Consider the following 11,009-nt stretch of genomic DNA (forward strand, 5'->3'; position numbering starts at 1 on the left):
GAAATTTTGAAATCCTTGTGAGATGAGTAGTGCCCACACACATCAAGTGGTATCTCAATCATAGTATGGAAGACTATGGAATTTCTGCATCAAAGAAGGAGAAAAGAAGATCCAGGTTCAGATCTTGGTGATGCTCTGCTACAGAAAGGAATCAAGGGCTAGAGATCTGAACGGAAGGAGTCATAATATTCCGCTGCACCCACTGTAAGTGTTTATTTTCATTGTTTTAGAATTCATATTAGGTTGTTAATCCAACATACTTGTTAGTAAATCTAGATCCTGGTAAAATAATTTCCAACAGAAAAGGCCCTAGGCCTCTGGAACATGTTGTCTTCAATCTATATGAAGAAATCTTTGGCTAACAAACTCTACCTCAAGAAGAAACTGTATACACTGAGAATGGATGAAACTAAAGAACTAAGGAAGCACCTAGATGACTACAACAAGATCATTTTGGATCTAAACAACCTTGGAGTGAAAATTGAGGATGAAGATCAGGCTATAATCCTGTGAAGCTCACTCCCCAAGATGTATGAACACTTTGTTGATACAATCTTGTATGGCAAAGAGACATTGACAATGACTGAGGTAAAGGCAGCACTGAACTCTAAGGAAATTTAGAAGAAAGGTGATGAGAAAGGGAATAACAATGGTGATGGCTTGCTCATTGTTACTGGTAAAGTCCCAAGAAGAGAGTTCAAAGGAAGGCATGGCACAAGTGGTTTCAGAGGAAACCAGTCCGGAGTTCGATTCAAAGAACAACTCAGAGAATTCCAATTCCAATGCTGCAGCAGGGAAGAAATGTTACTACTGCAAGAAAGAAGGGCACTTTAGAGATGATTGCTTGGCTTTGAAGGCTAAGTTAAAGAGAGAGAATCAGCACAAGTTCAAGAATCATGGTGTTGCTGATGTTGCAGATGGCTATGTGTCATCAGATGCACTTGTTGTGTCTAGCTCAAGATCAGATGGTGAATGGATCTTAGATTCAGGGTGCTCATTTCACATGACACCAAATAAAGAACTGTTTGATTCAACATTGGAGAATCACAGGGGTACAGTTCTTTTGGGGAACAACAAGGCTTGTGAAATACAAGGGATTGGCACAATTCAGCTAAAGAATCAGGATGGAATCATGAAAAGTTTGCAGCATGTGAGGTATGTGCCAGATCTTAAAAGAAACCTTCTTTCTATTGGAATGTTTGATAGACTAGGTTTTATTGTCAAGATTGAAAATGGAGTAATGAAAATTGACCAAGGGTCAGAAACTGTGTTCAAGGGAACACTTAAGAATGGTCTATATTTTCTTGACATCAACACTACAACAGGGAGTGTTGCACCTGCTGTAAATTCAGAAAAACTGAGTCATGTCAAGCTTTGGCATCTCAGATTAGGACATGTTAGTCAAACAGGACTTGAGGAGTTGAATAAGCAAGGCCTATTCAAGAAGAAATTGACAGAGGGACTTGAGTTTTATGATGAATGTGTGTTAGGGAAATCTTGCAGGCTGAAGTTTCCTAAGGCTGAACACAGCACTACTGAAAAGCTTGGTTATGAACACTCAAACTAAAGGAGGAGCTCACTATTTCATAAGCATGGTTGATGATTTCAGTAGAAAAGTGTGGATTCACCTACTGAAAAGCAAGGATGAAGCACTGCCTACATTTGACACTTGAAAAAGGCTGCTGGAAAATCAAACAGGGAACAAAATCAAGGTGTTGAGGACTGATAATGGCCTTGAGTTTTGTTCTAATGAGTTTAATGAATTGTGTAGCAGGTTGGGAATTCAAAGGCATAGAACAGTGATCAAAACACCTCAGCAAAATGGAGTTGTTGAGAGAATGAACAGAACCCTGCTTGAGAGAGTAAGATGCATCTTTGCTGAGTCTTTGGAATGGACAGGTCATTTTGGGGAGAAGCCATCATAACAGCATGCTACTTAATCAACAGATCACCCTCAGTGCCTAACAACTTTAAAACTCCTCAAGAGATGTGGACAGGTAAAGCTCCTAACCTACAACATTGAAGAGTTTATGGTTGTACTGCTTTTATGCATGTTAAGCAAGACAAACTCCAACCAAGAGCATTGAGATGCATATTTGTGGGTTACCCTGAAGGAGTTAAAGGTTATAGGCTATGGTGCCTAGAACCTGGGTATAAGAAGTGTATGATTAGTAGGGATGTAGTGTTCAAGGAAGATGAAATGGCTCTCAAAGTTGTAAACAATTCTAAGAACAATGAAACTACACCAGATGAGAATGTACAAATTGAGGTGGACCCACAATCTACACCTGCACCTGCTAGTCAAAGAGAAATTGAGATTATTAAAAGTGATGAAAGTGGAAGCCAGCATGATCTAAGTGAGTATCTATTAGCAAGGGACAGGGAGAGAAGACAGACCAAAGCCCCTGACAGATTTGGATATGCTGAGTTCATTGCTTTTGCACTTATGGTTGCTGAAGAGATAGATAGTTCAGAACCATTGAGCTTCTTGGAAGCTATGAGGAGTAAGGATGCTGCAGCTTGGCTGCAAGCAGTTAATGAAGAGATGCATTCTCTTAGAAAGAACAAAACATGGATAGTTGTGAAAAAACCAGAAGGGTACAAACCAGTTGGGTGCAAATGGTTATTCAAGCATAAAGAAGGATCTGAAAATGAACCTCCAAGGTTCAAGGCAAGATTAGAAGCAAAAGGGTTTACTCAAAAGGAGGGTGTAGACTACACAGAGATTTTTTCCCCAGTTGTCAAACAAGCTTCAATAAGAGCAATGATGGCAAAGGCAGCTAGCTTGGATCTAGAAATTGAGCAAATGGATGTGAGGACAGCTTTCTAGCATGGAGAATTAGAGGAAGAAATCTATATGCAACAACCTGAGGGGTTTGAAAATGGTAATCCTAATGATGTTTGCCTACTCAAGAAGTCTCTATATGGCCTCAAACAAGCACCAAGACAATGGAATTTGAGGTTTGACACCTACATGCAAAGCATTGGATATACCAAAAGTAAGTATGACTCTTGTGTATATTTTAATAATCAAACATACCTATTGCTCTATGTAGATGACATACTGATTTTCAATAAGTCTAAACCAGAAATCAACAAGCTTAAAAGCAAACTCAGTGAGGAGTTTGTCTCAAGCCTCATATCTACAAAAGGTACTCTCCAAATTTGGCATGTCTAAGAGCAAACCAGTTGCTACCCCTATTGCACAGCATTTCAAACTGTCTGCTGCACAATCACCCAAAACAGATGCTGAAAGAGCAAAAATGAGCAGGATCCCTTATGCTAGTTCTATGGGAAGTCTCATGTACTCTATGGTTTGTTCAAGACTAGATTTAGCTCATGCAATGAGCATGGTAAGCAGGTATATCTCTGATCCTGGTTCAGAACATTGGGAAGCTCTTAAATGGACCATGAGATACCTGCAAGGAACTCTGAATACAGGAATTGTATTCAGTAAGGATAGTCAGTTTCAAGAAGAAATTACGGGCTATGTTGACTTAGATTTTGCAGCCAATCTAGATACAAGAAGGAGCTTGACAGGTTTTGTATTTACTGCTCTAGGAGGCTGCATCAGTTGGAAGTCTAACCTGCAGAAAGTTGTTGGTCTGTCTTCAACAGAAGCTGAATATATGGCAGCAACAGAGGCAATTAAAGAAGCTATATGGCTAAGAGGTTTAACTGAAGAACTAGGCTTCAAATCTGAGGACATTACATTATATTGTGACAATCAAAGTGCCTTGCATCTCATGAAAAATCCTATATTTCATGAGAGGTCAAAGCACATTGACATCAAACTTCATTTCATTAGAGATATTGTATCATCTAAACAGGTTCAAGTTAAGAAGATTAACACTCATGATAATCCAGCTGATATCTTTACTAAGAGTGTAACTGGAAACAAGTTTCTTCATTGCTTGAATCTGCTCAATATCAGGAGCTCTTAAGCTTCTCTTCTGACATTAGCTCTTTGGAACAAACCAGGTGGATTTGTTGTAGGTTTTGTCCCAATGAGCTAATGCCAAATCATCATTCTATTCAACTATTGACATTGGTTAGTTAAGTTAGTTATCTAGCTTGACACCTAAGCTCTACCTACTTGATTCAACCAATGCCTATAAAAGGAAGCACCAAGACCTCATTCAAGAGTAGTCCAATCCGAGCCTTTCATCTAGAATTCTCTCTCTCTCTTTCTCTCTAATTTCTATACCAATCTTGTGAGTGTTTAGGAGGGTTGTAAAATTAGAATTGCTCATCCATTGAGATGACTTCTACCATGTGAGGTTTGATATGTAATGTGTTCTACACTTAGACTCAATTGAGTGCATGAATCGGATTGCAAAGGTGCTAGACATTTGAATAAAGTTTCATTTGATTCAATGCTAAGTCTTATTTAATTTTCATTCATTTCTGGTTTTAGTTTCTGGTTTGTATTAATCTTGTTTGCTTGTTATGTTTTTGCTGTTCTTGTTGTTAATTGGCACTGGTTTGGCCAAGTATTGAGGGTGTTTTCACCACATTTATTAAATTAAGAAGCCACTTAAAGCAAAAATAAAAAGGAATAATAGGCATACTTACTTTATTGAAAACTAGAAAAATAATTATTACATGAGATTTGGATTATCTATCTCAAGAAAGAGTAGAAATTTAATTTGTAAGGAAAAAACAACACTCTTACGTTACTATCCTAGAATCAATGGTCGTCAACTACACTCTGGTACTCTCTTCTCTCTCTCTCTATATATATATATATATATATATATCTTTATATATTAAAGGTACTTATCTAACGGCATTTCTTGGTTTAACAGAATATACCTAAAAGAATATTCTGTTAAATTTAACGATGTTAATAGGTTTGATTTCCCGTTAACAAATAAACTCAATAATTAAACCCAAAAAATTAAACAATTTTTTTTTAAATTAAAAAATTAGCCACATATCTGTAACCAAGTTCTCGACTCAAACTTGGAAATTCTCGACTGCCTACGAACCCGCAAAGTCGTTCAATGTTATCGACGATAACCAAGGTGTAACCAAGTTCTCGACTCAAACTTGGAAATTCATTCAGTGTTATCGATGACTCGTGCAGTCATTTTCAAGTGAGAGAAACTCAGTTTAAATGGTGAATAAATTGAGATCGAGCTGTTATTGATGACTCGTACAGTCATTTTCAGGTGAGAAAAACTTAGTTTAAATGGTGAATAAATTGATATCCAACAATTCTGATTTCTCCAACAACTTTTGATGGCATAAGCCGCAGGGTCGCAATTCAAATCGAAAGAAAAAGAGAATGGGAGGACGATACCTGATACGATTAGAGTTCAAGATATATACTTCAATTAGAGATGAACACCTTTATGGTTTGAGTGAGTAATTTCTAATGGAGGTTATGAAATCTTTTTAATTCCATGTTATTGCTCTGTTCTTTGGGAAGCTCACCATTCCATAAGGAGTTTTCACTTATTATTTTCTTAATTAAGTTTCTTCTTCCTTTTGTTTTCTTTTTTAATCTATTCAATTAAGGTTTTTTATTTTTTTAATTTAGATTTAATTTTTTTTAGAAACTATTATGCAAGATTTCCTTTTTATTTATGCCAGTCTTTCGTATGGCATTTTTTTAGGTCTCTATGTCATATAAGATGATCAAATGATATTTAAGTTATTTAAATAATATATATTGATTGGACAATTTCATATCTATAATTGTGAAGAAGACCATATATTTGATAAAATGACTCAAAGAAAGTTTTTGTCACTTCTTAGGCATTGTTTGAATTGATTTATAATTATGTAGCCTTCTCTTATTCCTTAAGGTCAGACTCCTAAATCAGTTCCTGCAAGATATTTTGGAGCATTTGGGAATGTTATATTTTTATTCTGTAATTTTTGTCTCTTCTAACATGATTGATTTTGTTTTCTATGGACTCCTTTTTGCAGAGGTCATGTGTGTGTGGGGTTTTTTTTCATTTTTGGAAATAATATATTGTTTGGGTTCTATAATTTGGTTTGTAGTAACTTTGTGCCTAAATTGATTTATATCTGGTGATACTATGGGAGAAGTAAGAACGGTTTTGGACATGGACGAGCAACAAGCTGCAACGCCTGCAATGACTTGACGCATTTATTGCACTCTGTTAGTTGAGAAATAATATTTTTACTAATTTGGAAACATCGAAAGATACCTTCGATAAATGTATAAACTTTGAGCAATTTATTTATGTTAAAAACACATTTGAGATAATTGTCCTTATAGGAGGATATGGAATAATGGAAGAGCTGTTGGAGATGATAACATGGGTCAGGCTTGGGATTCATAAGAAATTGGTAACCTTTTCCCTGTTGATCATTGAAATACTACAATCAGCTAATGACTTAGAGAAAGAGAGCTTTTAACTAGACATTACAATCTATGCAGGTTTGTTTGTTAAATGTAGATGAGGTATTACAATTCTTTGCTGGCATTATTTGACAATGGTGTTCAAGAGGGGTTCATCAAGTCAGGTGCTCAGAAAATCATTTTCTCTGCTTCAGCAGCCAAAAAATTCATAATAAAGATGGAGGTACTTTTAGGCTTTCAGCTTAAAACTATATTTTTGTTTGCTTTAAATTTTAGAAATGTTGCTTGTAAAAATAATAAATTATCAAGACCACTTCTTTGCACATCATCATAACAATCTATCCAAATTTAAAAACTTACTAATTTAATAAGAAAATTTGTCGCATTTTACTTTCAATGGAAGAATCATATAAAATTTATAATTAAGGAACTAAATAATTGTGAGATTTAAATCTTTTATTCGTTGTTGTTGTTATTATAGCTTGAAATGTAGACAAGGTCACATGGTCTTATCTTTCATCCCTTTGAATGTTCTTTAAAATAACTTCAAGCTGATTTACATGCTTGATAAAGTTAACCAAGGTCTAGAAATTGAAATTTTGTGACAAAATTTGTAATTTTTTTTTCTTTTCCAGCAATATGCTCCTTCCCATGAACCCATTGCATCTCTTGAAAGCTGGCAGATGGAACAACTAGGCGAGTATCCGAACCAAGACAATTCAAGGTGATTGAAACTGTTATTTCCTTCTGGTAGATTATAGTCGTTCATATGTATCAATTTAATTTATATTGGATAAGGATTGAATTGAAATCATATTATAGCCATACAAACAATCAAGCACTTCCCTCTTGGGTGTGTCCTCATGTGGCACTAGTCAATTTATTATCTCTTTTCTAAGGCAACATCTATTTAGAATTTTCATCAGGTGTGAATATTGAATACTCAACTAGAGGTATGAGGAAACTGAGGGCTCAAGATATTGGCGATGAGTGTATAAATGTGTAAATTTTTCTAGAATTTAATCATTAGTGAAAAATGTTAAAATGATTTGGCTAAGTTTCAAAATATTCTATTGATCTTTTGTCAGATTATGATTTGGCTCTCACCACAATTGTTCTCTTGGTGTATTGTAGCGATGTAAGTGACTATGAGGACGAGGAATCAAATTTTTGCATATACCATAATGTTCATAACATTTCATATCATTACACCAGTCAATAGAACAATTCAGCTTATATCAAACAATCAGGCATGTTTTACAATCTGTTTCGTCAATTTTTTGTTTTAGTGATACAAAGTAACCTCTCAAAGTATAGACAATAAAGATCTGGATAGGAGCAACATTGTTTAGATTTAGGTTGATTTCTTGTCAACCTTCTTACTGGGAGATTCTTCCAAGGTATCAAAACAGAAAATGATGACAAGTGTGTCGTCCTCCATGTGTAACATATTTAACAACAAACGAGCTATTTTCCTATTTCTTTTGTATTTTACTGCATGTGAGTTCAATTTTGTACACCAAATATTGTTGTCTTTCCAGTTACATATATGAAGATTGGTAGAATTTTTAATCGAATTGTTCACTTCTTGCAGCATGATGTAACGATTGAAACAATTAAGACTTACGGCTGTTTGGCCATTTAAGCATAATCATACATTTAGTTATAAAAATCTAAATAAAAATAAAGAACTAAATTTTAAATAAAACTAATATTTACGTGCCTCGGCACGTAACTTCTAACTAGTATATATATATGTCATCTATATTTATATAGCCATCTATATATCATCAGGTGGATGCGTTCACAGAATAAGCCTTCAAGGGAAACACAACAGCTGTTTGCTTGCTAGACGAGGACAGAGACGATCAATGGTTACAATCGGTGGCAGCCGAGTTCAATATCTCCGAGACTAGTTATCTGACTCGGTTGCCCAGTGAGTCGAACTCTGATGGGTCTTCAACTCCAAGGTTCCGTCTTAGATGGTTCACTCCCGTTGTTGAGGTTTGTTTTTCACCATTTCTTTTAGTTACACTTGTATATTTACTCTAAAAAATCACAGAAAGGAAATATGTATTTAGAAATTTTGTTGATTAATTTTTGCTAATTTGAAAACCCATAACATGGATTTTGAATTCAACTAAGATCAATTGCTTATTTCTTTAGTTGTCTTTCTTTGCTTATGTGTTGATTTTGCAAGTTAAGAAAAAATCTCAAAAAATGATTACATAGTTTTCTTTGAACTATAATGACTTGTAGTTGTACCAGCATTTCCCCCAAGTGTCACTCAAGCTTCAAAGATCAATGCCCTTGTATTTTTATTTTGGCTAATTAGGATGTTTGTACCTTAAACTTTAACATGTACCAAATCATGTCCCTGAATTTTTTTGGCTGTTAAACATTCCCCCTAAACTATGCTCCCTAGACTTTGAGATCTACCAAATCATGTCTTTCGACATGTACTAAATCATGTCCCTTGAACTTTCATTCATACTAGACTTTTTTTATTAAAATTGGACAAAAATCTTGAAATCCAACAATCTATAATTCAAGGAGCATTGATTTGGTACAGGTAAAAATCTTAATTCACCCTTTATTTTTTTTTTTGTGTAGGTTACTCTTTGCGGTCACGCAACATTAGCAGCTGCCCATACACTATTTTCATCTGGGAAAATTGATTCTGATGTTATTGAGTTTGTCACCTTGTCGGGAATTCTAACAGCCAAGAAAGTGGCTCAAAATAACAAGGCCTCTAATGGTGTAGTGCACAAAGGCTTCTTTGTTGAATTGAACTTTCCAAGCGATCCAATTGCCATATTCAATTCCATCGAGGTTTCAATGATATCTAATGCCTTGGGTGGTGCTTCAGTTATTTATCTAGGAAGAACAACTACTTTGGATTATCTCATTGTAATATACTTATTCTGGACATGTTTAATCTTTTGTATTCTGTTCACTTCTCGTTTTAACGTAGCTTGTTAATTTTTCAAGGTTGTGGTCCCATCAGCAAAAGATGTTATAGATCTTCAACCAAACTTTGATGCCATTGGAAAGTTTCCTGGAAACGGAATGATAGTGACAGGGATAGCTCCTTCTGAGTCTGAATTTGATTTTTACAGTAGGTGCTTCTTCCCACAATATGGGATCAATGAGGTAATATCAGTTTCCCTTTCATTTTTGAGCATTAGGTTTTTTCTTTGAGCTACTGATAATCCTTAGATAATGGTGTTCAAGTCGATTCTATTAATCATATATGTTCAACAATTGCCATACACCAACTTGGCTGGCTAACTCTATGAGATTTAAAGTTGAGCCTTGGTTTCCCTCTTTAATGTCTTAACTTCTCCTAGTTAGAATTAAATACTGGAACTAAAAGGCAGGTTTGATTCGATTTGACCATGGCTGTCCAGAATTAGATGGCGTTTAGTTAGAAGTAATGAAATGAAATTGAATGGAAAGGAAACAATCTTCATTCCATTCCTTTATAGTTGCATATTAAAGTATTAAAATATTAAAATGTCATTCCAATAGAATGATCTTTCTACTATTTTGGTAGAATGATCATTTTATTTTGAAATAGAAGAAAAGATCATTCCAATACATTATGAGAAAATATTTAATAATTTTTTTATCAATTTTTATTTATTTTAGGTGACGTTTGATTGGAATAAATAAAAATATAGGAATGAGAATGAGAATGGAAATAGGAATGAAATAAAATTTAAAATGTATAAAAATTATTAAATTTTTTCTCATCATACATTAGAATGGTCTTTGCTTCCATTTTAAAATAGAATAGTCATTCCACTAAAATGGTAAAAAGGTCATTCCATTAGAATGACATTCAAACAATTAGAATGACATTCAAACACTTTAATCAACAAAAGAATGGAATGAAGATAGTTTCCTTTCCTTTCCATTCCATTATATTACCTCTAACCAAACCTACCTAAATTTTATTCATTCCTATTCTCATTCACATTCATATTCTTATATTTTCATTCTTCTCAATAAAATGCTACTTAAGTTAGTCAAAACTTTGTTTCAGGATCCTGTTACAGGGAGTGCACATTGTTCCTTGGCATCATACTGGAGTAAAGAGCTGGGAAAGTGTGATTTTGTTGCATATCAGGTATGTAGATTTATACTGTGTGTTCACAGCTGGCTATTTCTACCTCTCTTGATCTCCAACATTTGATCGTATTGTGCTATTATTGATTATTGATTATCCTATTCAGGCATCACCAAGAGGAGGGGCGTTGAATATTCATTTGGATGAACATAACCAAAGAGTGTTTTTGCAAGGAAAAGCCATTACAGTGATGGAAGGATTACTTTTGGCTTAATTATTTTAAAATTTATGTAAGGGTAAATATTAATTTGAATTTGTATTTTGCAAAAATTATCGATAGAACCATTATTTATTGTTGAATGATAAATTAGACTCTATTTTTTAAACAATATAAAATAATAGTTGAGATTAATTTTTGTTAAACTTGGTTTGTTTTGAATCTGCATACAATTAGATTCTCTGTTTTTTTTGTTGAAAATTTCTTTGTAATTTTTTTGAAGAAACAAGCAATGTTTTTGCAAAATTAATTTTTAATATTACTCTTATAATTGTTAGGATAAGATTTATTAAGTTCTTAACTACGAAAATATTATATATATA

The 11,009-nt window shown here is 34.2% G+C and overlaps 2 pseudogenes; both read left to right on the forward strand.

Annotated features, from left to right (window-relative positions):
- Positions 1-6,035: 6,035 nt before the first annotated feature.
- On the forward strand, positions 6,036-7,065 carry LOC115710244 (cytokinin riboside 5'-monophosphate phosphoribohydrolase LOG8-like; annotated as a pseudogene).
- A 1,027-nt stretch (positions 7,066-8,092) lies between these two features.
- LOC133030796 (uncharacterized) lies at positions 8,093-10,709 on the forward strand (annotated as a pseudogene).
- Positions 10,710-11,009: the final 300 nt, after the last annotated feature.

Source organism: Cannabis sativa, chromosome 9 (genome assembly GCF_029168945.1).
Source record: "Cannabis sativa cultivar Pink pepper isolate KNU-18-1 chromosome 9, ASM2916894v1, whole genome shotgun sequence".
Taxonomy (NCBI): Eukaryota; Viridiplantae; Streptophyta; class Magnoliopsida; order Rosales; family Cannabaceae; genus Cannabis; species Cannabis sativa.